The 5,000-nt window shown below is 37.5% G+C and overlaps 21 pseudogenes; all 21 read right to left on the minus strand.

The window, feature by feature from the left end:
* Positions 1 to 111: 111 nt before the first annotated feature.
* LOC148449569 (5S ribosomal RNA) lies at positions 112 to 230 on the minus strand (annotated as a pseudogene).
* Positions 231 to 346: 116 nt separating this feature from the next.
* Positions 347 to 465, minus strand: LOC148449570 (5S ribosomal RNA; annotated as a pseudogene).
* Positions 466 to 580: 115 nt separating this feature from the next.
* LOC148449571 (5S ribosomal RNA) lies at positions 581 to 699 on the minus strand (annotated as a pseudogene).
* Positions 700 to 815: 116 nt separating this feature from the next.
* LOC148449572 (5S ribosomal RNA) lies at positions 816 to 934 on the minus strand (annotated as a pseudogene).
* Positions 935 to 1,050: 116 nt separating this feature from the next.
* Positions 1,051 to 1,169, minus strand: LOC148449573 (5S ribosomal RNA; annotated as a pseudogene).
* A 116-nt stretch (positions 1,170 to 1,285) lies between these two features.
* Positions 1,286 to 1,404, minus strand: LOC148449574 (5S ribosomal RNA; annotated as a pseudogene).
* A 115-nt stretch (positions 1,405 to 1,519) lies between these two features.
* LOC148449575 (5S ribosomal RNA) lies at positions 1,520 to 1,638 on the minus strand (annotated as a pseudogene).
* Positions 1,639 to 1,754: 116 nt separating this feature from the next.
* On the minus strand, positions 1,755 to 1,873 carry LOC148449576 (5S ribosomal RNA; annotated as a pseudogene).
* A 116-nt stretch (positions 1,874 to 1,989) lies between these two features.
* On the minus strand, positions 1,990 to 2,108 carry LOC148449577 (5S ribosomal RNA; annotated as a pseudogene).
* Positions 2,109 to 2,224: 116 nt separating this feature from the next.
* Positions 2,225 to 2,343, minus strand: LOC148449578 (5S ribosomal RNA; annotated as a pseudogene).
* Positions 2,344 to 2,458: 115 nt separating this feature from the next.
* On the minus strand, positions 2,459 to 2,577 carry LOC148449579 (5S ribosomal RNA; annotated as a pseudogene).
* A 116-nt stretch (positions 2,578 to 2,693) lies between these two features.
* Positions 2,694 to 2,812, minus strand: LOC148449580 (5S ribosomal RNA; annotated as a pseudogene).
* A 116-nt stretch (positions 2,813 to 2,928) lies between these two features.
* LOC148449581 (5S ribosomal RNA) lies at positions 2,929 to 3,047 on the minus strand (annotated as a pseudogene).
* A 116-nt stretch (positions 3,048 to 3,163) lies between these two features.
* Positions 3,164 to 3,282, minus strand: LOC148449582 (5S ribosomal RNA; annotated as a pseudogene).
* Positions 3,283 to 3,397: 115 nt separating this feature from the next.
* LOC148449583 (5S ribosomal RNA) lies at positions 3,398 to 3,516 on the minus strand (annotated as a pseudogene).
* Positions 3,517 to 3,632: 116 nt separating this feature from the next.
* Positions 3,633 to 3,751, minus strand: LOC148449584 (5S ribosomal RNA; annotated as a pseudogene).
* Positions 3,752 to 3,867: 116 nt separating this feature from the next.
* Positions 3,868 to 3,986, minus strand: LOC148449585 (5S ribosomal RNA; annotated as a pseudogene).
* Positions 3,987 to 4,102: 116 nt separating this feature from the next.
* LOC148449586 (5S ribosomal RNA) lies at positions 4,103 to 4,221 on the minus strand (annotated as a pseudogene).
* A 116-nt stretch (positions 4,222 to 4,337) lies between these two features.
* LOC148449587 (5S ribosomal RNA) lies at positions 4,338 to 4,456 on the minus strand (annotated as a pseudogene).
* A 115-nt stretch (positions 4,457 to 4,571) lies between these two features.
* On the minus strand, positions 4,572 to 4,690 carry LOC148449588 (5S ribosomal RNA; annotated as a pseudogene).
* A 115-nt stretch (positions 4,691 to 4,805) lies between these two features.
* Positions 4,806 to 4,924, minus strand: LOC148449589 (5S ribosomal RNA; annotated as a pseudogene).
* Between the last annotated feature and the right edge of the window lie 76 nt (positions 4,925 to 5,000).

Consider the following 5,000-nt stretch of genomic DNA (forward strand, 5'->3'; position numbering starts at 1 on the left):
AAAAACATTAACTTTAGACCTCTTTTACTTCTTAACTCAAGTAAATTCATTGATAAGTTGAAAAAATTAAATGTAAAATGTAATACAAAAGAATGTTATGGCTGTATAAATTATCTACAGCACCTGGTATTCCCAGGTGGTCTCCCATCCAAGTTCAAACCAGGCCCAACACTGCATAGCTTCCAAGATCAGACGAGATTGTGCATGTCCAGTGTGGTTTGGCTGTAGGTGCTCAAAAGCATTAAATTTAGACCTCTTTTACTTCTTAACTCAAGGAAATTCATTGATAAGTTGAAAAAATTAAATGTAAAATGTAATAGAAAAGAATGTTATGGCAGTATAAAATTACCTACAGCACCTGGGATTCCTAGGTGGTCTCCCATCCAAGTACTAACCAGGCCCAACACTGCATAGCTTCCAAGATCAGACGATATTGGGCATGTCCAGTGTGGTTTGGCTGAAGGAGCTCAAAAACATTAACTTTAGACCTCTTTTACTTCTTAACTCAAGTAAATTCAATGATAAGTTAAAAAATGAAATGAAAAATGTAATAGAAAAGAATGTTATGGCAGTATAAAATTACCTACAGCTCCTGGTATTCCCAGGTGGTCTCCCATCCAAGTACTAACCAAGCCCAATACTGCATAGCTTCCAAGATAAGACGAGATTGGGCATGTCCAGCGTGGTTTGGCAGTAGGTGCTCAAAAGCATTAAATTTAGACCTCTATTACTTCTTAACTCAAGTAAATTCATTAATAAGTTGAAAAAATTAAATGTAAAATGTAATAGAAAAGAATGTTATGGCTGCATAAAATTACCTACAACACCTGGAATTCCCAGGTGGTCTCCCATCCAAGCACTAACCAGGCCCAACACTGCATAGCTTCCAAGATCAAACAAGATTGGGCATGTCCAGTGTGGTTTGGCTGTAGGTGCAAAAAAATATTAACTTTAGACATCTATAACTTCTTAACTCATGTAAATTCATTGATAAGTTGAAAAAATTAAATGTAAAATGTAATAGAAAAGAATGTTATGGCAGCATAAAATTACCTACACCACCTGGTATTCCCAGATGGTCTCCCATCCAAGTACTAACCGGGCCCAACACTGCATAGCTTCCAAGATCAGACGAGATTGGGCATGTCCAGTGTGGTTTGGCTGAAGGAGCTCAAAAACATTAACTTTAGACCTCTTTTACTTCTTTACTTATGTAAATTCATTGATAAGTTGAAAAAATTAAATGTAAAATGTAATAGAAAAGAATGGTATGGGTGCATAAAATTACCTACAGCACCTGGTATTCCCAGGTGGTCTCCCATCCAAGCACTAACCAGGCCCAACACTGCACAGCTTCCAAGATCAGACGACATTGGGCATGTCCAGTGTGGTTTGGCTGTAGGTGCTCAAAAACATTAACTTTAGACCTCTTTTACTTCTTAACTCAAGTAAATTCAATGACAAGTTGAAAAATGAAATGTAAAATGTAATAGAAAAGAATGTTATGGCAGTATAAAATTACCTACAGCTCCTGGTATTCCCAGGTGGTCTCCCATACAAGTACTAACCAGGCCCTACACTGCATAGCTTCCAAGATCAGACGGGATTGAGCATGTCCAGTGTGGTTTGACTGTAAGTGCTCAAAAACATTAACTTTAGACATCTTTTACTTCTTAACTCAAGTAAGTTCATTGATAAGTTGACAAAATGTAATGTAAAATGTAATAGAAAAGAATGTTATGGCTATATAAAATTACCTACAGCACCTGGTATTCCCAGGTGGTCTCCCGTCCAAGTACTAACCAGGCCCAACCCTGCAAAGCCTCCAAGATCAGACGAGATTGTGCATGTCCAGTGTGGTTTGGCTGTAGGTGCTCAAAAGCATTAACTTTAGACCTCTATTACTTCTTAACTCAAGTAAATTCATTGATAAGTTGAAAAAATTAAATGTAAAATGTAATACAAAAGAATGTTATGGCTGTCTAAAATTATCTACAGCACCTGGTATTCCAAGGTGGTCTCCCATCCAAGTTCAAACCAGGCCCAACACTGCATAGCTTCCAAGATCAGACGAGATTGGGCATGTCCAGTGTGGTTTGGCTGTAGGTGCTCAAAAGCATTAAATTTAGACCTCTATTACTTCTTAACTCAAGGAAATTCATTGATAAGTTGAAAAAATTAAATGTAAAATGTAATAGAAAAGAATGTTATGGCAGTATAAAATTACCTACAGCACCTGGGATTCCTAGGTGGTCTCCCATCCAAGTACTAACCAGGCCCAACACTGCATAGCTTCCAAGATCAGACGAGATTGGGCATGTCCAGTGTGGTTTGGCTGAAGGAGCTCAAAAACATTAACTTTAGACCTCTTTTACTTCTTAACTCAAGTAAATTCAATGATAAGTTGAAAAATGAAATGAAAAATGTAATAGAAAAGAATGTTATGGCAGTATAAAATTACCTACAGCTCCTGGTATTCCCAGGTGGTCTCCCATCCAAGTACTAACCAAGCCCAATACTGCATAGCTTCCAAGATAAGACGAGATTGGGCATGTCCAGTGTGGTTTGGCAGTAGGTGCTCAAAAGCATTAAATTTAGACCTCTATTACTTCTTAACTCAAGTAAATTCATTAATAAGTTGAAAAAATTAAATGTAAAATGTAATAGAAAAGAATGTTATGGCTGCATAAAATTACCTACAGCACCTGGAATTCCCAGGTGGTCTCCCATCCAAGCACTAACCAGGCCCAACACTGTATAGCTTCCAAGATCAAACAAGATTGGGCATGTCCAGTGTGGTTTGGCTGTAGGTGCAAAAAAATATTAACTTTAGACATCTATAACTTCTTAACTCATGTAAATTCATTGATAAGTTGAAAAAATTAAATGTAAAATGTAATAGAAAAGAATGTTATGGCACCATAAAATTACCTACACCACCTGGTATTCCCAGATGGTCTCCCATCCAAGTACTAACCGGGCCCAACACTGCATAGCTTCCAAGATCAGACGAGATTGGGCATGTCCAGTGTGGTTTGGCTGAAGGAGCTCAAAAACATTAACTTTAGACCTCTTTTACTTCTTTACTCATGTAAATTCATTGATAAGTTGAAAAAATTAAATGTAAAATGTAATAGAAAAGAATGCTATGGGTGCATAAAATTACCTACAGCACCTGGTATTCCCAGGTGGTCTCCCATCCAAGCACTAACCTGGCCCAACACTGCACAGCTTCCAAGATCAGACGACATTGGGCATGTCCAGTGTGGTTTGGCTGTAGGTGCTCAAAAACATTAACTTTAGACCTCTTTTACTTCTTAACTCAAGTAAATTCAATGACAAGTTGAAAAATGAAATGTAAAATGTAATAGAAAAGAATGTTATGGCAGTATAAAATTACCTACAGCTCCTGGTATTCCCAGGTGGTCTCCCATCCAAGTACTAACCAGGCCCTACACTGCATAGCTTCCAAGATCAGACGGGATTGAGCATGTCCAATGTGGTTTGACTGTAAGTGCTCAAAAACATTAACTTTAGACATCTTTTACTTCTTAACTCAAGTAAGTTCATTGATAAGTTGACAAAATGTAATGTAAAATGTAATAGAAAAGAATGTTATGGCTATATAAAATTACCTACAGCACCTGGTATTCCCAGGTGGTCTCCCGTCCAAGTACTAACCAGGCCCAACCCTGCAAAGCCTCCAAGATCAGATGAGATTATGCATGTCCAGTGTGGTTTGGCTGTAGGTGCTCAAAAGCATTAACTTTAGACCTCTATTACTTCTTAACTCAAGGAAATTCATTGATAAGTTGAAAAAATTAAATGTAAAATGTAATAGAAAAGAATGTTATGGCAGTATAAAATTACCTACAGCACCTGGGATTCCTAGGTGGTCTCCCATCCAAGTACTAACCAGGCCCAAGACTGCATAGCTTCCAAGATCAGACGAGATTGGGCATGTCCAGTGTGGTTTGGCTGTAGGCGCTAAAAAACATTAACTTTAGACCTCTTTTACTTCTTAACTCAAGTAAATTCATTGATAAGTTGAAAAAATTTAATGTAAAATTTAATAGAAAAGAATGTTATGGCAGTATAAAATTACCTACAGCACCTGGTATTCCCAGGTGGTCTCCCGTCCAAGTACTAACCAGGCCCAACCCTGCAAAGCCTCCAAGATCAGACGAGATTGTGCATGTCCAGTGTGGTTTGGATGTAGGTGCTCAAAAGCATTAACTTTAGACCTCTATTACTTCTTAACTCAAGTAAATTCATTGATAAGTTGAAAAAATTAAATGTAAACTGTAATAGAAAAGAATGTTATGGCAGTATAAAAATACCTACAGCACCTGGGATTCTTAGGTGGTCTCCCATCCAAGTACTAACCAGGCCCAAAACTGCATATCTTCCAAGATCAGACGAGATTGGGCATGTCCAGTGTGGTTTGGCTGTAGGTGCTCAAAAACATTAACTTTAGACCGCTTTTACTTCTTAACTCAAGTAAATTCATTGATAAGTTGAAAAAATTAAATGTAAAATGTAATACAAAAGAATGTTATGGCTGTATAAATTATCTACAGCACCTGGTATTCCCAGGTGGTCTCCCATCCAAGTTCAAACCAGGCCCAACACTGCATAGCTTCCAAGATCAGACGATATTGGGCATGTCCAGTGTGGTTTGGCTGAAGGAGCTCAAAAACATTAACTTTAGACCTCTTTTACTTCTTAACTCAAGTAAATTCAATGATAAGTTGAAAAATGAAATGAAAAATGTAATAGAAAAGAATGTTATGGCAGTATAAAATTACCTACAGCTCCTGGTATTCCCAGGTGGTCTCCCATCCAAGTACTAACCAAGCCCAATACTGCATAGCTTCCAAGATAAGACGAGATTGGGCATGTCCAGTGTGGTTTGGCAGTAGGTGCTCAAAAGCATTAAATTTAGACCTCTATTACTTCTTAACTCAAGTAAATTCATTAATAAGTTGAAAAAATTAAAT

The sequence above is a fragment of the Taudactylus pleione genome, unplaced genomic scaffold (genome assembly GCF_031769625.1).
Source record: "Taudactylus pleione unplaced genomic scaffold, aTauple2 ptg001270l, whole genome shotgun sequence".
NCBI lineage: Eukaryota > Metazoa > Chordata > Amphibia > Anura > Myobatrachidae > Taudactylus > Taudactylus pleione.